The following is a 21,818-nucleotide window of genomic DNA, read 5'->3' on the forward strand; positions in this document are numbered from 1 at the left end:
ACCAGGCTGCCCAGAGCCACATCCAGCCTGGCCTTGAATGCCTCCAGGGATGGAGCATCCACAGCCTCCTTGGGCAGCCTGTTCCAGTGCCACCACACTCCTTTGCATTTCTCCAGTTTTAGAATAATTGACTTGACACGTCACTGCTAATTCCAATCAAAGGAATCAAACTTGCATTTCTGTCTCTGTTAGAGGAGTTTAATTTACTTGGACAAAAAAATAGTCCAAATAACATCAGAAAATATGTGATGTTAAAATAGTAGATTAAAAGGCTGCAAATTACTATTTACAACACATAATCAAATTAATAAAACTCAAGGAACACCAGTTAGTTTGTTTTCCATGCACTGCTACTCTAAGCAGCAGCATAATCCCAGGATAAACACCTTTATGTCAAACAGTATACACCTCTTCTTCTAGCAAACAAAGGGGTTTTGCTGTCACTTTTTGCTATACAAGCTTTTTATTAGAAAGAAATGGCATCAAGACTAAGAAGAAATTTTCATGAAGAGTTAGTAAGTGAATACAATGGCAAGAACTTTAAATAAAACTGTGACTGATTTTTTTAATGCTGTACATTATTCAATGGAAATGATTTTTCTCAGTTGTTTACTTCTGTCACAGAACACACACAGCAATGATTTTTTGATCCATAACTTTGAATTTCCTTGATGACCTAGCAGGTTTTGGATTAAATCTGTAGCTTCACACTGATGCAAGTGGAATCAATGAATTGTTAAGTTCTACTGGGAAAGAATTTGTAAAACAAGGTGCTGGTGTCTGGGAGCTGTACATAACTGAACACAACAAAGACTAGATTATTAATTTCATGGCAAGTGTCACAGAATGCAATTCTTAAGAGAAAAGTTAATTGGTACAGAAATAAAGCTAAAAGAACGCATGTATGAAATAAATCAAAACAATTTTATAAATACTCTGTAAAATTAGCTTTTTATATATTAGTGCCTGTTGTCTGCATGCTCCAATCCAGTTTCCTCTCATAGCTCATGTTCCCCTGGTGCTAAGATTTTTTTTAATTTCTATCTTGTAGTGACCTGCAATGGATGTACAGCATCCCATTCCTCTCAGCACCACTCTGAACTTGCACAGCTCCATACAAAAAAATCGCTACCAAAAAATCTCATTGCAAAACATTTTAACAGAACTTCAAATGATACTTGATTGCTTTTATATGTCTGTTGTATTTGCGTACAATGAGATAAGTTATCTTCTCATTTTTTAAAACTGAAATACCTAACACCTTTTCTAGGTCCTTTTTAAAGCCAGGCTAATGACAACAACAAAGACTCATCAACCCTGTTAGTCACATTCTGCACCATGGCATTTACAAAACCTTGCTGGCACGCAGTGACTCACTGTACTTGTACACATTTCCTACACTTTGAGAAAGATCAGCATAGCATTGCCATTGGTTAAACAAGGAGAGAACTTAAAAACCAACCACCAAATGTAAGCATAGTTACATACCCCACTGTAATACAGCACTCATCATTAGTCTCAGATCTCATCCAGTGCCCATCAAAAATCAATGAAACTATTTCATTTGATCTGAGCATACAGATCAACAATTTATATCATAAGTATTACTTTATTGTCACTCAATTTCCATGAGAAAGTATATATACTTACATAAGTGGACTGTTAACCTTTCATAAAAATGCATTAAAACCTATTAAACATGACCTAGTGTCCTAAGTCACTCTTGAAGGATCTATAAAGCTCTGTAACAAGAGATCTTCAAATAACAGGTCTTATTTTTGAAGTTAATCAACTCCTAACAGAATGGAAGAACATACACTCTTCCAGTGTTACCCTAAGCCCTTGGTCCCCTACACTCCACTAAGAATTTGAGAAGCTGCAATAAAGTGCAACAAAACACAGTTCATGTCAAATAAAATTTTTTAAAAAAGCAAAGTCATTTGTATATATCTTCCAACTAAAGAAAGTCTAGCAGTGCAAAGCAAAATACGCTGCCATGTGTCTTCATGTTTACATAGGTACAAAAACACACACAATGGGAGGAAGCAAACCAAACTGAGTTGACAGACATGGTAATGTACTACATTTGGAAATACACAGAATGGTTCCAAAAGGCTATGTGATAAGCTGTGAGAAGTTACACTACATCAAAGAACCCAAAAGAAGAGCCACACTTAAGACCCATTAGTAGCATATCCTTCCTTAGATCCCAGCCATGTGCCATCAGCAGAAAACTCTTAAAATGGGGAAAGAAAAGGGAACTATGTAGGGGCTTAAACAGTCTGCCAACTCAACCAGTGAAACCAGCTATTCCTTTTCCCATTTGTCTAATACAACATAAGCTGCCATAGCAAAACGAGAGAAGCAACATTCAATGGATGGGTTGTGTGTTTCATGCCATTCTTCTTGCACATCCTTTCTTATTTTTTTTAAACTAGAGAAAGCCTTGATTCTAAATGAAGAAATCAGCAGGCCAAACTGCTCTCATTCTTTTCAAGCACAACAAAACGGGAGCTGCTGGCTTCAGCTTGGGCAGAACAAAGTCTTCTGCTTTGTCCAGTTCTGACATCTTCAGTTGCTGCCATGACAACACTGACAGCCACATGCAGTGAAGTGCTCTTACTTTAAATATTGTATAAATGAACATAAATCTTTCATATTCCTCAGGCTGCTATTGTTTGTGAAGTGGGTGCAATGTTCCTCTTCTCAGCATTATTTGAGGGAGAATTATTATAAAAATCATTTATATTATTGTTCACTGAACACTGAAAAATTCTGACAACAAAATCCAGCATAATTTTCATACTTTTTTTATGAGAAGCAGTACAGTAAGACACCATAACCTGACTTCAGAAAAAAACAACTTCAACAAATTTTGTCTTGAAAAATTCAATTGTGTTGGAAAACTGAGGAGCTCCACTGTAACTTATGCTCCCTATGGAAACTTACAATAACTCAGGGGAAAGGATTTTTTTTTTTTTTAATGTTTCAACAGTCAAAGTGAGCATTTCAGAGGGATTTTCCATTGATTGTCTTAATTCCTTTTTGATAGTATTTATAAACACTGAAAAATTTCTCAGGGTAGAAACACTCCTCTGTTTCCAGCTGACCTTCAAAGTACAAAGGTGACATCATGCTTTCCCTCATGCTTTCTGCACTTGAGAATCTGTAAAAGCCTTAAAACCGGAGTACAGCTTCCACTACCACGGACATGTTAATCTCTAAGTGTCAACATTATTTTCAATCCTACATTCAAAAAAGTAGTTGCGATAACCCTAGGAACAAATTACAACTTCATGGCTTTATAATAAAGTTGAAGAAACTTTAGAACCATCCTACAAACGTGTAATGGGAAAAAAGAAAAAAAGATCAGCCAACCTTTTCCAAGAAAAGAAAATAATTCTTTTTTCACTGCAAAGACCTACGAAGACATTTACGAAGGTATTCTAATTTAAAAGTGGCATGCAGTTGATGTTATTTTTATTTTACATCCCTGGGTTTGCTACTGCTCGTTGTTTCAGTAGCACTGTCTTCTTGGGTGTGGACCTCTGAAGACACAACCTGCAGGAAGAGATGATAATTTGCACCCATGATGGCACAAAATATGGATTAGGGCTAGGGTTAGGGATGGATGGAGCTCATAGGATTGGGAGTGCTACGTACTGTAGCAGATGCTGTTTTCATTAGAGACAGTGCGCTTAAACTGTACTAATAATCCACATTTTTTAGTTTCTTTACTAAAATGGAAATCAGCCTCTTGTATGAGCTTTCTATTTCAGGCCCTTTTCTTCCCATGCAAAGAATATGGAGATTTTCTTAACATCTCATAACTTTTATGTAAATCTTTGACTTACATAAAGATATTCCAGAATAAAATGACACTGGGGAGCATCACAGCACATCACTTTCTTGTTGGCAAATACAAAGTAATGATCTAATGACCTATAGGGAAATGCATGAGACAGGATTAAGCTCATCTTTATTAGATGAATCCCTGGATTTTCTTTAGAGATACACAAATAAAATAGATAATATTAGATACTAACAGGAAGTAGATGATAATAGACAAAACATTTCACCTTATTTTCTTTTAGACTCGCTTTTCTGCAGTAGCATTTAAATAGAGTTAATCAGTTCCCTTCAGAGCAAAGGCAAGTACTATAAACAGAACCACACATCTCAAGGGATGTTCAGCAAACACGTTTCAATCAACGCTTGCTCCTTCTGGAATAAACAGGATGTGCCTCTGCATCAGATTTAGCCATTGTCTACTGTTTGAACCGTACAGTAATTTCTGTATATGCCATAATTTGATTTGGATTGAGGGGAAAAGGGCATTAGGGTTATTCTAAAACTGTACTGCTATGTCCAATTTTTAGTTAATGAGGATTACCCAATTTACATCTGAAAACCTGCACCTACTGCAAATGAGCAAATTAAAGAATGCATGTGCAGGGCTGGAATTGATGGTGGGAAGGCAGATTTCAATCTACCGTTCCTATTCTGTATGAGCATGCTAATTATTAGCACTAGAATAGGAGTTTTATTAAGCAAATGAATAAAATATTATAATCGCTATATTACCCTTCTTTCCGATAAATGCAGATCTCTCAAATTTAATTATTACAGAATAGCAAGCTTACGAGCATAGTGTTTGCTGGCACGTGGGCTGCTGTGTTGCTTTAGGAGGAGACAGTGATAGAGAAGAAGTTAAGTCATAACATGCATTCAAGGAAGGATGAACAGATGAACGTAGTCAATTAACAGGTGTCAATTAGCAGTCTTGATTCTGCAAACTCCCACAGAAATTGGCAAATTTCAGCAACATTAATATCTCGTTTAAACAGGCAGGATTGCCCAAATTCTCCTAACTCTATATTCTTCATTATTTCAGTAGATTGTAGGGTAATCATTAAAAGATTTAAAGATCTGGGGCCTTCCTGACCTATTACTTTACATCCCTGCAATATATTAAGGAAAGATAACACAGGGCCATTCTTGCACCCAGAAACATAGATTCCTTTCATCTCTGGAGCCAAATCATGCAACTCCAATTTTCCATTAATTAGATAGCCTTTCAGAGAATTATTTGCTAATTATCTTCAGTAGGATTTCAGCAGATGAAAAACGTATAGAGAAGAGGAAAACAAAACAAAACAAAACCACAAAAGATAGACTTCTCTAAGAAATGTGGCATTTTAATATGGAGCACAGTATGGGAATACCTCACAGGTTCTTGGGGTTGCTTCTACCCTGGTATCCCAGGAGTAACACCCAGTTGTGTTAACTGCTCCCCAGGCAACGGAGTAGCCAGGGTCCTTCACACTCTGAAATCACCCAGCACTACACAGGACTTTAAAATAAGGGTATTTTTACAAAACAGCATATTTAAGCAACTACTTGTCAGATGTGGGAAGAGGCACAAAAAAAAAATAAGTGTGATGTCTAAGGGCTATGTGTCATTTATTAGCTATGGGAATTTCCTTCTTTCATTCTGCCAGCAGAGCTGATGACAGGCACAAGAGAGATTTTTGCACTTGTTATGAGCAAGGACCAATTCTCAAACAAGGCAACACTTCCACACCATCTATTCCCAAACAGAAATGCTTGAGCAAGAATTTTCCCCTATGAACCTTCCTGCTAAAAACTCCTTAATTGTGCAGGTTTTTACTGTGATGTTTACTTTTGATAGGAAACTCAATCAAGAAGCATGTCCATACTACTGAAATACTACTGTTGGCCATCTTATATCGAGCAATATGACTGTGCTTTTGTAACATGCAGCCTTTTCTGATAGATATATGAAGGATTAGCAGGATGCTTATTACTAAGCAAACGTATTCACCCTGCCAGGCCAGCTTGAACCCAGGTACATAACATATTTTGCGAATCACATCTCACACAGGGATGTTAGCAGCACTAACAAGTGCAACTTACTATTTGCTCATGATCATGAAAGGATTGACAGATGAATTCAAATTTGAGGATTTTGATGTATGTGGGCAAGGCTATTAATTCACTACAATTTTCAGGATTTGAAGGATAGCAGGTAGCATGAGTTCTTATTAATCCTTGCTACCTATCTGCTTTTTACTACCATAGAAATAAATGCATTAAGATGACTTAATGTAGTGCTCAAAGGGGCTTTACAAAAATATTGCTGCTTCCAGGAAAGCTGAACAAGTAAATAAACAGCCACTCAGACAGAATGTGCTCAAAACAAATCTGCCTTTTCTCAGCCTTGCAATTACAGCTATCCCTGCTTTGTGAGCCTTCTTTCACACTCCTTTACTGCCTTCACAAAATTTAACCCACAATTTTATTTCCGGATGCTCACATGACTACCTGAAACAAAACTCTCTCGTTCTGGGTTTTGAGTTACTGCATGCCCACCAGATACAGCAGAGATCGTATCTATATCCAGCAAGTCCCTCCCAAACTAGTACTCCACTGATGAATGAGACATCTGTAACCAGAATGGATGAGACAGGAAGAGAGAACTGCCAGACTCATCGTAGCAGCAGCAGAGCGTTATTCTTTCACTGACTCCCTGCTAACCAAAATACGGCGCACAGTTTTGGCTGCAGCTCTTGACTGACTTACTGCCATATCCTCCTCCATTATTCCCAAGCCATAGCAATGCCAGGTTTGTTCCAGGATCTTCTACATCCAAAATCTGAGCAGCGCCGTGCTGTTGTTTGATGGAGTACAATTGAGATAAGCAAAACAACACCTCAGCCACCCATCCAGCAGCCAGAAGGATGGTTCATGATATAGTAAGGTAACAAATTACAGGACAGACAACTCTCAAAAGGTAAGCCCTATGTGTTTTTGAGACAGTTTTGCAGCAAGTCCTGCTCTTTTAGGTAGTTCAGCTTCAGCATCTCCTATATATCTGATATTCAGCTGCTGAAATGATGAGTGTTAGCTGTTGCATCTTATTATATAGAAGCAGTTACAGACATTAGCCAGCAAAATCCCCAAATCTAGGAATAAAACTTTTTACAGTGCTTACAACACTAACACTTACCTTCATATGGGCAATCCACCACTATTTTACTTCTTTGGATAGCTATAGCCATGGACAATACAGTTAAATTTTGTCTATTCAAATATGGAACAAATCCAGAAAAATCAAAGTTAAAACAACAGCAGTTTGCTATTTGTTGCCAAAGAATCTCAAAGGATTTCCAAAACCAAAAATGTGAATAAGAAGTGAGAAAAAAATAACTGATTTGGAACTATCAGTCTTCAATGAAGGACTTTCACTGGCTAAGACGTAAGGCAGTTGATGACAGCAGCAGGTAGTATACTACGAAATGAAGATGAAATCCTGGCTCCAAAGCCAATGCCAAATTCCAGCACTACTTTTGAGCAATTCTTAGCCCTTCTGACTCAGTTTTTGAACTGTCATTTGAGTGGGAAGTGTGAATTGAGGAAATGTTTTCATGCATTTCCTCATTTAGCCATTTCTCCATAACATACATTGGCAGAGCTCAGAGAAGAAAAAAAAAAAACACACTGCAGACTGTTCACTGCTTTCTGAGTGAATTACTCAGCTTTTAAGCTAAGCCAACGTTTACACCTCCCAGGGTTTCCAGAAATGCTGAAGGCTGCAGTTCTTACTCTTCAACTCAAAGACCCAAAGCACTGGAACAAACCCCTTTCCATTGCCACATTTTTGCAGGTCCCTCATCACACAGATACCTACATGAAACCTATTAAACTTCAAGTTACTAGTGAAATGAAAAACGGTTTGGAGACTTTGTAATGCAAAGACGACACGTGTATACATACTATACAAAATACAAATTATCTTCAGAACTTCACTGTCTATCAGAGGTTAAAGTTTAGAAAAATTTGCCCAGGCTGGGATAGGTAGTAGTTCACTAAGTTCTTAGCAATTCACTAGGCGCTATTGGCAAAGTTGCCCTCCAATGATTAAGGCCAGAAGCTCCTTAGGCCAGGAGCTAGCACACTGATCTCTGACATCCTATTTCCATTCTCTGCTTACTTACCAGTTCTGTGCCTTCAAAGAGTAAGATATTAAATGTATGATTTAAAGATCCCTGCAGGGCCCAGCCAACTAGCCAAGTTTTGGCCTTCTTTTAGGAATTCACTACAGACAGAACAAGAAACACCAATATGTCTTTGAAACGTTTACGTAAAAGGTGACAAAACTTCAGAATTCCTTGTCTGAGAGAACAAAACATTCGTATTCAACTAATCAGTCCAAGATCAGCCTGATGGGCAGACGGTAAATGGAAGCAAAGGGCTTGAACTTGTTAGGTGAGGGTAGGAGGAATGGGTGCACAGGAATACAAACTTGTTCAGTGAAAGTATTTCAGTAGGTGGGAATATAAAGACATGAGGGAACTCATTACTAAACCTAAGCCCTCTTATTTCATTTCTCACGATATGGCGATTTTCAACACCGCAACAGTTTCTTGGGCTATGTAGAATAAACAAAGTGTTGAGGGAAAGAATGGTGGAAACAGCAGTAGCCAAAACTTGATCTGGTTAACATCTGCAGGCAAGAACAGCCCCATCCCCAGCTAGAGGGGTATGTGACAGGACAGCACATCACCAGAGAAGATGTGTTCCCAACACTGCCTATCAGTTAGGAGGAAGGGGCGTGCATACTGCCTTAGATTCAGTTTTAAAAGAGTATTTGGAAATTTGAAGTTGTACAGAAATATTTTGTACGTGTCTAATCTTGTGGTTATCTGCTGTACTACTGATACTGAATCTTAATGTACAATTTACTAATTGCCAGTTAAATACATGTCATTAATAAATCAACCATCCACTTTGATCCTTGCTGATTTAATCTATGTTAACTGGGAAGGTTTTCCTACAACAAGCACTGAAATCCAGGGCTACTGCAAGAAGCCCAAAAGTTACTAATGCCTAAATCATTACCTGGATGTCCACAGCTAAAAGTCTCTTTGTAGGCTGCAACAGCTACTGGGAGCTCCAGAGCACACAGTGTCTCCTGACAGATCAGAGCTCCCCAGATACTACAGCCTATGCATGTAAATCCAAGCTATCCCTGTACTGCCATATGTCATCATACAAACTAATTAAGGCTTTTGTATTTCTGTGTCCTGTTCACAGAGTTCATTGCAGTGGTTGGGAAAGGGACCATACTGCAATAAGTAAAAATTAAGCTTTATTATGGTCATCTTTAGGAAAGCGTTAATTTTAAGTACAATGCAATATCAAGGATCTGTGGGATATCCAGTTTGAGACAACAGCACTTTATATAACAGCCATTATGCATAGAGTCTGCAGAAATGTATTTAAATGGATCTGTAAGCCTATTACAGCTGATTTTATTCAAAAGGAAAGCATAATGAAATTAGCTGAGGTTTATATATATGTAAAGTAGAAAACAATAAAATCCAAATAAATTTTAGATGTAATCCCTACCAGTTGGTCAAATTACTTAAGTCTACCATTACAAGAGCGGTTTTCAGTTATACTGGCTTAGTAATTGCCAGTCTCCCTGCAAAACACTGACAAAACAAAACCAAAAATAACAAACAGAACACGCAGCATTGGTTTCTCAAGGGACCCATATATGTGTTGATGCATGACTGCAAGATGAATAATTCAGAATCTTCCTATCTGAAAATGGTTTTTGCATAACTAAGGTCTAGAAGTCCTTACATTTATCTTTCTTAATAGCAACAACTGTAAATTCTGGGATTTCTTATCGTCATTAATGTTTAGATTGTAAGCTTTATATAGGCAAGGGACAAGGATCTGTCCATGCTCTGCATTTCCTGGAGAAATCATTGAATAGCTTTTCCTTAAAATGCATTTTCATGATATTGATCTCTGAGGTGCATCACATTAAAAATGCATCATTTAAAATACTTTGAGGGGAAGCAGCAAACTGAAATGGTAGAAAGGAGCTTCTAGTTAAACAACAGCACAAAGTCTGTCAACCAGACAATGACATGCCATTTTGTGTTGCATCACTGATGAATCTGAGCAAACGAGGTACATACCACAATATGGTTCCTACAAAATATATTTTCAGTTTATTATTAGAACAGGGTATCCAATTATTGCTTTGCTTTCAGCTGTTTTTTTTTAGCAGAAAATGTGTTTTTGCTTCCAATGCAAATGATTCTACAAATATCAGTTCCTTCTAAGAAGAAACAGTCACAGCAACCTATAAATGAAACATCCCGTAACCTTTCATAAGTGATTTCTCTAATATTAAATAAGGTTAAGTGAGCCTCACTGAATGATTCTATTGTATTGTATTTGTGGTTTTGTGTTTGTCTGCACAGCTAACTGATAATAAGGCAATTCAATATACATGCATTACAAGGTATTATTCCATTAGCAAAAATATAAAGCTCAGATACTTAAAAACAACCAGTGGTTGCTATCCTTAAATTGCAGGCCAGTGCAAGGATCTGCCTGTAGAACTCCATCAGATTTCTCAGGATATAAGTGCATTAGAAGAGCATATATTGAAAAGTACAGAGGTTACTCATGCCGGACTGATTGATAGCAGACATTTAAATCCATGGCCTAAATTTGAATTCATAGCTACTTCAGAATTGAAGCATGCACTGATCAACAGCTACACGTCTTTGTCCAAAGCAGAACATGATTCAGTGAACATCTTGAGATACTGCCAGTTACTAATTTCAGGTTTTTGCTGAAGATGCCTGGAGAACTACCATTGCCCTAGCTGACCCTTGATATTAGAACAGCAGTAAAGACACATAAAAGGAATCAAACATCTCTTTCTGTGCATGTACAGGAAGAACCACACACTTGTCAAAGTCTTGAAACACACTTGCTCAAAGACCTAATAAAGCATGATCAACTGAATAGATGCAATGAGAGGAAGCTTCCAGTGTAGCTTCCAATTTCTTCCTTCTCAAGTAATGTGATCAGGAACTGCTGCAGCTGAGGAACTGAACAGCAGCAGTATCTTCCCTTAGGCCAAGGCCCATATAAAGTTAGCCCACAGACTAAGCATGCTTTGAAACCACCAGTAAGACTATACTGTATTATGCTATAAATGGTATTTCAAGAACACTGAATAATTTATACCACGTAGCACTTGTACTTCCAAATGCTAAGACATCAGAAGGCACTATTCCAGGATGCAAAATAAGAACTGTGTAAGAAAGAAGGAACTGTTCCCCTTAAGCAAAATATTAGCTACCAAAAATGTGAGGTTCTCCAGTTCCTCTAAATGCTTTCAGCAAAAGTTCAAACTAGAAAAGCTCATGCTATGATGCCAGCAGTACAGCAAAGCACGTAGTCTGATCAGTCCCTTCTGAGTCTTTTATATAAATCTTCATTTCTGAACCAAATCTTACCTTCACACAAGATTCCTGAAATTATACACATATGAAGATCAAATGTCAGTATTAGGAAACCAAAATATGATATCTTTATTCTTTATTCTACATCCATGCATCATCATTTTATGGAACAATGAAATAACCAGTACCTCCAAAGAAGTCCCTATTTTAACTCAAGCTCACCATTTCCAAAACTGCCTTAATCAAACATTTTCATATGAATGATTTCTCGCATAATTAACATTAATTATCAGATGAAATACATCAGATATCTCAAAAGCACTTCCTTTGATATTCTTGCTGTTTTAATAGCAATCCATCCTACACAGCTGACACGTGATGTGTGAAAGCTGATGGTGTAGAATTCCACAGTGGTAGCACCTTCAGTTTCTGACACAAACACAGCTTTAATCTATTCATTTATACAGTACCCCACTTGTTAAAATAGCCTGGTGTTTTGAGCTTGTACAAATTTAATTCCTGGTGTAATTTTAAAATTACATTTTCTCCCCACTAGGTTGCTTCAAAGCAGAGCTATAAATTTATAAGATACCTTCTGAACTCTTGCACTAATAAAATAAACATTGCATTGGAAGTCATTTTGCTATTTGTTTCCTCCTTACAAAAATCAATGTACATTTAGGACTACTTTTTGGTGAGCCACATTATGCTTGGAAGTACCCATGAGCACTATTACCATCCTCTGCTTTCCATACACCCCATTGATTGCTGTTTATCTGCTGTGTGCTTGAGAAGTAGAACATCTGTGTGTAGATAACTTAGGTGTTTGGTACTGGACACGCTAGAGCTACCTGCCTTGGTATGGAGATCAAATCCAGTGAAGACAAACTGCAATTGCATGAACCCTTCAAAAGCCCTGACAGCAGCAGGTCAGGGATCCTCCAGTGTGGAACTCAGCGGTACCTGCTTCCCCACTTGTGTGCCTTTCTGGTTGCTGCTTCAGTAATCCCCTGCTTGGCAAGGTGAAGGCCATATTTATCTTGGCACTTCAGCTGTGAGTCCAGGGTTGCTCCTGTTGCCTGCCTGTGCAGACTCACACATTTGGTGCAGGACATGGGAACAGTCATGCCATGCAATGGCAAACAGGGACTGGGAAGGCACAAGCACTGGATCCCCTTGGCTGCTTTCCTAGCTACAATGGCCCTGCCAGAAGTGTGGCCTGAACTCAATGACTGGCTGGTGGGTATCCCTCAGTTCATTGAGATATCTGTGCATGAATTGTTACAGAAAGTAGCATCAAAGTCTTCTCCCAAATTAGCAGAGAGACTGAATGGCTATTAGCTCTGGAGCACAAAGCTGTAGCATTACAGACTCATACGAGAGAGCTGGAAAAGAAGTTCAGGACTTTATGAGATGTAAAGGCAATCATGCAAAAACTACTACTCAAGCAAAGCAATGCCACAGACTGCATTGCATTGTAGAACAGCTGGCAGTGCCACAAAGATGCAGATCTCTGGAAAACGTGAGGTTTTGATTTCCCTAAGTTCATACATTTACCACAAAACCTTTGTGAGATCCCAAGGAATGAGATGGAAATATTAGAAGTGAATTCTTAGACTCTGAGGTTGAATTTGAGTTGGATTCAGAAGGGGAGGCAGCAAGAGCACAACCCCTCATATCAACAAGGGGGCAGCAGGAGAAGGCAGATGGAAGGGTTGAGATCATTGACACTTATACTCCAGAAGAGTTAAGGGAATTTCTAGAGATCTATCAGCAAAAGAGTGGGGAAGGAATACTGGCATAGATTTTGCAAGCTTGGGATAGTGGTGCTGCAAACTATATACTTATTAATGGGTGAAAAATACCTATTAAGTCCTAGAACCAGTGTCCAAATACAACAGGTAAATACTCAACTACAAAATATCAGAGATCCTGACGGGAAGGATGGTATTGCACCCATGCTATTAATGGTTTTATGCAGCTGTTCTCATAGCATATGCAGAACCTGCAAAATGAGCCTTGTCCATCAGAAATTGGTGTACAATTGAAGGAGGTTTAATGCAGCAGATGGGGATGGCTCACAAGTTAATTTAAATGATCCAATCCAGACAGTGTAGCAGTAATGAGAGGTATTGAAATGCAGCTTTTGGGGGGCCTGTCAGCTTCATCGCTGCCTTAGAGTGTCCCAGCAGTCACAAGTGCTACTGTGTATGTGGGTGCCCTGGTAAACACCATCAGGGAACTGGGACCATAATTTCAGGACCATCTGTGTGGGTGGTGGATAAATGTAAACTGGCAAAACTCAAAGGAGTTGCATCATGGGAGAGAAGGAAACAAATGTGGAATTATCTTGTGCAAGTAACCCTGCCTGTGGCAGGGGGGTTGGAGATTCATGATCCTTGAGGTCCCTTCCAACCCAGACCATTCTGTGATTCTATTTTACCAATGGCAAAAGTTAGCACCTATGCAAAAATATCTTCCCCTTTCTGCCCTACCTGCTACCTCACAGCAAAGCACTACCCAACAAACACCAAATCAGCAGACATCAGGGCTTGGCAGTTCCCATCAAACTATAGCTCCTTATGGTGAGGAGGATGGATGCCCCTACATTCCTCTAATCTCACAGTGGCAGTCTGGAGGATATGAGACCTGAAGCTACTGCATTACACAGTAACATTAATGATGAAGATACTACATTACAGATTTATGGTAGGGAGGAAATCCATCCCTACCCTCTGAGCGGACCTAAAGATCAGAATTTCACCTAAAATAGAAGTGTAATAAATACAGTGTTCAGTAATCAGAGTAGTTTTAGCCATGCTATGTAAGCACTCAAATAAAGCAGGTTCAGGTCCAAAACAAATGGGTTTTTTGGGGGTGGAGACAAAGGACAAGGGAAGAAAAAGAAGATGGGGAGAAACAGAAAAAGGCAACATGCAGTTCCTTTGAGTTTTATAACTTCTAAAATATCATCTTCAATTATTGAACATGTAATCTGATTCTAATGGAATTTTTATCCTAAATGCTATTTCTTCACAAAAGAAAGATTTTTCCCTGTTTTTCAAAAGATTTATGCCCACAGAGAAAAAATAAAATAAATTAAATAATGACCAGAGGAGACAAATTATCCACTGTATCCCAACAACCCACCATGCCCACCAGTCCTGACACTGAATTTATATTCATCTTCTTCTAAGAGGAGGTAGAACAACAACAGAAAATCAGTATTTGGACTGCATCTGTTTTCTCATTCTCCCCTGTCAGGAGGCACTACGCACAGAGGAGCACTCATCTTGTTTAGTCCCCCAGGGGCTGCATTGCACACAAACACAGCTCCAGTCTGCCTTAGGACACAGTCAGCCTCTCACTCAGCAAACACCGTGAGGCTAACATTCTTTTCCAGAATGAGATTGTTTTTCCTTCTCCAACCTTTTTCAATTTTAAACTTCAATTATAAAATCATTGACTTCTCAAGTACCTCTGGAAAACCAAATTTAATTTTTAGGATTATCAGCTACTCAGTTGTTGGGGCTGAAAACCATTTGAACAAATGACAATGGCTATGAAGTCCACTACTAACAACACTGACCCAGCTGCAGCAAAAGGCAATTAACCATATAAACTATATCAACTAAATAGACACGTGTTGTGTAACTACAGAAATACATTGTGTACAGTGAGCACAGAAGAGAGAAGGCTGTTTAATATTTCTAACATGCTACATAATTTATTTCACCATTAAAAAAAACCATGCTAAGGAACTTACTGAGTTGAGTGTTTCATCTGATAGATAAGAGCGAATATGCATAAAGAATTCACCTCTCCAGGTTCTGTTACTTTCACAGCATCCCATAAAGCTAATTTCTGCCTTTCTATAATCCAAGCAAAGAAGAGGAGAAAGAAAATTGTCAATTAATTTTGGCGTCGCAAACTTGACAGTTGTTCAAAGCAGCCACCCTTGCTATTTTTACTAATCTTAAAATTCAACATGAGCTCTGCAGAGCATTATGAATCACTATGTTATTTTCTAAACCAGCTCAGATTTAATCATCATTTAGAAAACAGAAAAATAACACCATGTTCTGAATCCTTCACCAGTAACTGTGGAAGGGAGCATGGCACTAGAGGCAGACACTGTGAGCTGCATAACTCAGGTAATAGCCCACATGAAAAACCAGAGTATAGAAGCCGTTGCAAACAAGAAGTTGAACAGAAAAGGAAGACTAATAATTTTCAATAACCAAAATATGTTAGCTTTCCTTTTGCCAAGTAGAGGAAAGTTTGTCTCTGTATGGAAGGAGGAGGAAATCATCTATATTTCCTGTGAGCCACTGAAAGGAGGTTTCCACAGCATGTTAGCCTTAGATTTTAAACAGCCTGTGTAGATGGAGGCAGGGAGCAATAGGGCATGTGAGGTAAGACAACCTCCAGACACGTATACAGAAATGGGTACTTAACCTTATTCTAATTGACATAAAAGATATGTCCAGCATACTCCTAAATGCTGTACCTAAAACTGTACACTTGTAAATGCTGCAAACAAAGCACTGCAATTACCTTGACATGTATATTTGAAGTCACACTTTCCGTGCACTGATCCTCAACACCCTGCACTATTTTAATGGCAACCTGCCTGAGCGTGTGTCTGTAGTGATGGAGACAGGAGGAAAGATGAAGTGAGTTGTACAGCAATGGAGCCTTCTCCCTTAGCCTGTGACATGAAGCACGTTTCCTGCTGGGTGGTGCCAATGGGCTTTGTAAATCACTCTTTTTGAAACAGAAATAAAAAGTTATTATTTCCATCTACTACTGGGAAAAGGGCAACAAGAGGGCATAAACACTTGGCCTAGCCAAGCATGCCAGTGTGTAACATAGGACTGAAACGTGATGCTTGTTCCTAGAAGAAAGTCAGTTTTACTGTACAAAAACAAATAAAAAAAGGCTTTTTTCTATTATTCTCTACATGAGAACATTAAAACAAAATAGCCACATTCTCAATGCTAGTTACAGCTGCATCTCTATTTCAGTGAGCACCATAAGTCAAAAATTATAACAAACAACCTTAAAATTGCATTTAATAAGAAATTACAGAAGCTAAAATCAAAGGCTGCTTTTGTCATCATTTTCTCATCAGTCCCCACTGCCTCACAACACACTATTCTCTCACTAGTACAAAAAAAATAATAAAAATTTAATGTCAGAAATTCCCTAAAGCAGAGCCCATTATAAAACATATGAATTCACCTGAATTTTGGAGTGCATATTTGCAACTTTCAGTAGCCTTGCTTTCAGATGCTGTAACAGTAGAACTACTTTTGTACTGATGTACAAGCCCTCTTTGCTCTCACCTTTTGTCCTTTCAGAGAAAGAAACAAGAAAACAACGTTCTTCTAAGAACCCATTAGATTTCTCCCAAAATAAGCCTGGGAACAGATGAGGCAATAGAGACAAAACATGATTGTGAGACATGAAGTTCTTGCACTTTGAGTTTAATACCACTGCTGAGTCTGAATGCAGTCAGATCAGCAAATTATTTATCAACAGAGCAATTCATTCCAGTTACAGATTTCAGCAGAGCAACCAAAGGCAGAAAACTTCCCTGAAAGGCCATATGAGACACGTGGAATGTTTTTAAATGAAGAAAGACAAATAGTCCATAGAATTCTTAAAACTGTTGGGACTACTGTTGAACTACTGGACTTACTGAAGGAAGAGGAAGATGTTTATACAAATTGACAGAGGGCAGGGCTCTCATACCCACCTCAAACTCAATTCAATATGTATAGATGACATGGAAACATGAAATTCTTATCTTAACCCATTCAACAGCAATAGGAGGAACTGAAGATTATTTAGAAAGACAGAATCAAAAATCAGAATGATTTTTTTTTTTTTTTTTTTTTTTTGCTTTTTAACAGGTGGAGCTAAGAAGAGAGACTGAAGAAAACCATATGCTATCACATTAGCATCTCCTTCAAAGTCCTAGGTATTTTCTGTATTTTTGCAGTTTCTATAGCCATACTAGCAGTCAATTTTACTGCAAAAACTGAGATTCTAAACTACACAATACCAACACTTAGACACGGACCTCCGTAGAAAAATTCAGTGCTCCAGATCATGATCCTACTGAGGTACATGAAGAGAATAAACCATGAGAACAAACCAAAAACCTGTATCAGTCATTTAAAATTCTAATATCTAATTCATTTATAATTTTTACCTTAAATTAGAGTGACCAGAACCAAGAGAAGCCCTCAAAATCCAAAAGCAGTGTGATAACAGAAAAATGAAGTGACAACATTCTGCTTCTAGTTCTGCTGTTGGTTCATTTACCTAAGCAAAAACAATTAACTTCCACTGGAATTAATTTGGACTTTACAAGGTAACAAATGAAGTCAGAGGCAGATATCTGAGGTCGGTTTAGTGACAGTGAAACTACAGGTATAAAGCTAATAGATTTTGGCTTCAGACAAAATCCCACCTAAAAAAGCATGAGTGCATGCTCACTGGCAGAGTCTTCAAAACAAAAAGGTCCTCCTTTGAAGGAGGCTAATTCTTAGTTTCACTAGGCTGCTGACACAGGCTGTGACTTTCCTAATCTACATTTTGTTCCATTATCACCAGGCTCACACCATCGGGTGTGAAAGTCACAATCAATTCTGATTAAAGTCATGCAAGTGAAATCAGGGCTTATGCACACTGTGAGTGTAAGAGCTATCCATTATCATTAATTGGATACATTGTACTAATTTCCATGCATTTTATCTGACCTCCCAGTGAAATCATTATACGTACACTCCAAACATTAAAACATGGAACACATTGTAAACGTTTAGGTCTAAAAGCTGTTCTTGTAATATGTAGTAACATATTCTTTTGCACTTTTAGCTCATTGCAAATGTGAAACCTTTTCCACTGCAAAAGGAAAAAGACACCATGCACATTCATTCCTAATTGCACCCCAAAGATGGACACGTTCAATCTGAAGATCAAATCAACTGCTTTACAAAAGAATGCTGCTGTGAAACTGACTGTAAGGCTCAGGTAGCAATATCACTTCTTAAACTACAGATGACTGCGAAATACATCATGTGGATGATAGCTAAAAAGATTCATTGCAAGTAAAGGTCAGGCCCTCATGTGTCCACTAGTTTTGATAAATAACCTATTTATACTTGCATGAGAAATTCTAAAAAAAAACATAGCTGAGCAGGATGAACATCAGCAAATTCAATTATTTACCTTCAAATGTGCCTTTTTTTCCTAAATGTGTCTCAAGAACAGATAGCACAGGAAGCTTTTGTTTTTTCATTAAATTGGTTCTGTCTCACTAGCAGCCAGAAGTAAGCTTGCTCACTCTGCCAACCAGCATGTGAATGAATTAATGGTTTTATAACCCTGACCCTTACCTGTCTCAATTTTCTTGAGAGCTAACTTTATCTGAAATTGAGAATGCATTTTGAGAAACACTGCGTCCACACAATGCAATTCTATTCCACACAGTATTCAGCAAGGCACCACGTACTACTGCTCTAACTCACAGCACCTGCATCCTTATAATACACATCAGATTGTTCAACCAAATTGTTACTCCTGCAGCTTTGCAACCCAGTTGTGGATTCTGTTTTCCTTGGTGCTGTCCCCTGTGTAGAACAAGATGGCTGAGTATTAAAAAAAAAAACTTTCTTGTATCACTTGTTTGTTTCTACAGTGGTGTACAGCCAAGTTTGGAGACTCTTTGTCAGGATGGTGCACTGAAGATTTCTACTTTTGTTTAGCATAGACACAACTGGATTCCAGTCCCCCTTTTCAACTGGAAGCATGCCTGCTTTCTTGAATGATGAGAATGCCATGGCAATCTTCAGGTCCCCCTACCTCTCACATTGTTTAGACTGTCATTAAAGGAAAAGCTGGTTGTGCTCACAGCTGTATGGACATCAGCAAAGCCAGGATTATAAAAATATCCTACAGGAAAGCAAATAACAAAAATCTGCCACTTCTGAAAGTACTCAAGTCGTCTGTCCATAAGATGATCAGAAAAGCCTTTGGCTTCTTTCATTCCAGGGACACTGAGCATGAGAATAGTGAAGCTGCTGAGGCTGAAGGCAGCTCTGTAAACAGTCAGATGCAAAGACTTGACAGCCACTACATGTGACACTGACACCTCAAGACTGACCTGAACACACAGCAGGTTCAGTGCTAATATGTGACCTTCAAACTCTAAGAGTTCCTTTGTATTGCTGCTCTAATTCCAATCCACATCTTCAAAAGCTACTCAGTTTTTCTCACCCCAAAAAGTAGAAGTATATACAGCAAACCTAGTACATGCCTGCAAAAAAAATAACATCAGACTTGTGCTGACATGACAAGTTACTACAAATTTCAGGTCAAGCAGGGGAAAAAAAAAAAAAAAAAAAAAAAAAAAAAAAAGGGTTATTTCCTAAAAATAAATATTCAGGGCCTCACTAACATGTTCGTGGCAACAATCAGCAAACTAAAGGCTTTTTATCTGCTGCTCAAAGAGACTTAAAAACTTTTTAAACAGTCAATTTCCATAAGGATCTCTTCTTTGCCATCAAAAACCTCCCTGCATTTCAAATTCAAGTCAGGTACTTCCCAGCATTCTCCTGTCTTACTGCATTTCTCTATGGTATTTATTTGACAGCAGTTTTAAGTTACAAGAAATCCTCTCCAAAATCTATTTGGCCAGTGAAAACCGTTACTGAGAGCAAAACTAGAAGCATAGTTCTCTCAGCACTGAAGAAGTAACATTAATAACATTTACCCTTCTCTACTGTTTACCAAACGAGAGGAGGACAAAGAAAAAAAATCCACGCCCATAAAGAGGTACTTTGCTACTGGATTATAGAATCTCTAAGTTTGGAAAAGACCTCTGAGATCACGTAGTCCAACTATCAGCCCATCACTGCCATGCCAATAAACCACGTCCTTCAGTGCCACATCGACCCTTTTCTTTAATACCTCCAGTCACAGTGACTCCACCACCTCCCAGGGCAGCCTGTTCCAATATACCTGATCACTCTTTCAGTGAAGAAATTCTTCCTAATATCCAACTTGCTATACATGCTAGCTCATATTCTTGATGAATCTACCTTGGAGCACAGCAGCAACATACACCAAAATTCATCAACCCAAACATGTCACTCCACTGCACACTTTGTAAAATTACTGCTGCCCAGCAGTAAGTCAAATATTCCTAAATGTGTTCAATTACAACCATCTCAGCACAACAAATCCTGTGATGCTGAAGTAGCTTTCACTAGGTAAACCTCAACAAACCACAGAAATTATCTCACAAACCAGTAGTACTGAGACAAAGAAGTCTGCAATCTTCCTAGAACTAAAACTGGAAAAAGTGCTCTGAATTTTGCACTATAGACTTACAATGCACATAAACATATCAACTACTATATAGCAGAACACTCCAATTTGGGGCAGAAAATTCATCTACCTTTTCATGCATCTAAACCTGATGTGTACAGATGGTGAATAAGCTTGCAGCAGTAAAACAAACAGTCTTCCCAAAGCTACAAAGCAAGCTTGGGCTATGACCAGGACTAGAACAGTCCCTGAGGTAAATTATTGGCAAGATCACTATGAACTGAGTTAGCATTTTTTCACCTATTTTCCTCAGCTTTTCAAAATGCTTGTGAAAGCTTAAATCTGTTTTAAATTGAAATCAAGCCATGAATGCCAACATTTTTTGGTAAATTTTCTCCAATTGAAGATCTGCCCCTTTAAATAATAATAAGCATATTTGGGCCAAAAATTCCATAGGCCATTAGGCACCACTTGCTGTGTTATTCCTTAAACCCAAGCCTTGATTTCATCCATCAGATGCTTCTCAGCAGGGAAACTACATAGGACAACCCAACAAACACCTCTTAGTGGGAGAATGGCAGGAACTCTTCCACTGAGTACAGTTTCTCACAAGCATTCACCAGGATTCAAAAATCACAAAACTGGATCATTTGGCTGTCCACATCTTAATATCACTTTTTTTTTTTTTTTCAACCCCATGCACAAGCAATAGCAACAGTCTTCACACAATCAGAATTCACACGGTAAAAAGCACATAATGAATTTTACTTCCTTAACTAACAGTCTGTAGAAATTAATTTGCTGTCCTATTTCTCCATGTCTAGAGAGAGACTTGTTAAATTACCTCTCCTTTTATTGTTGCAGTTAATTACACACAGAAATACCAAGTCATGCTAAATGAAAAGGATACAGAGTTTATTATTAGTTTCTAATGTGCCACATTGAAGAGCAAACGAATTGGCCCTTTTGGGTACTATTAGTTCCACACAGTTAGGCATTACAGTCTGATATACATTAACAGCAGCAGCAAGGCAGAGCACGGTGAGGTCTAACAAGTTGGGAGGTAGGCAATAATCCATCCAGCCCTCATTCACACTCTCACAAAACAACAAGCAAAGACTGATGCCTTTCACCTTCCTTTCTATGTCCCCAGCAGTGTGCACATACAACTTGATC

At 38.3% G+C, this 21,818-nt stretch overlaps 1 protein-coding gene across 4 annotated transcripts in view; it reads right to left on the reverse strand.

The window, feature by feature from the left end:
* The window catches only part of TMEM163 (transmembrane protein 163), an 83,978-nt gene that overhangs the window by 47,962 nt on the left and 14,198 nt on the right, over window positions 1–21,818 (reverse strand). The gene's annotated exons all lie outside the window — the stretch shown is intronic.

This window comes from Meleagris gallopavo, chromosome 7 (assembly GCF_905368555.1).
Source record: "Meleagris gallopavo chromosome 7, MGAL_WU_HG_1.1, whole genome shotgun sequence".
Classification (NCBI taxonomy): domain Eukaryota; kingdom Metazoa; phylum Chordata; class Aves; order Galliformes; family Phasianidae; genus Meleagris; species Meleagris gallopavo.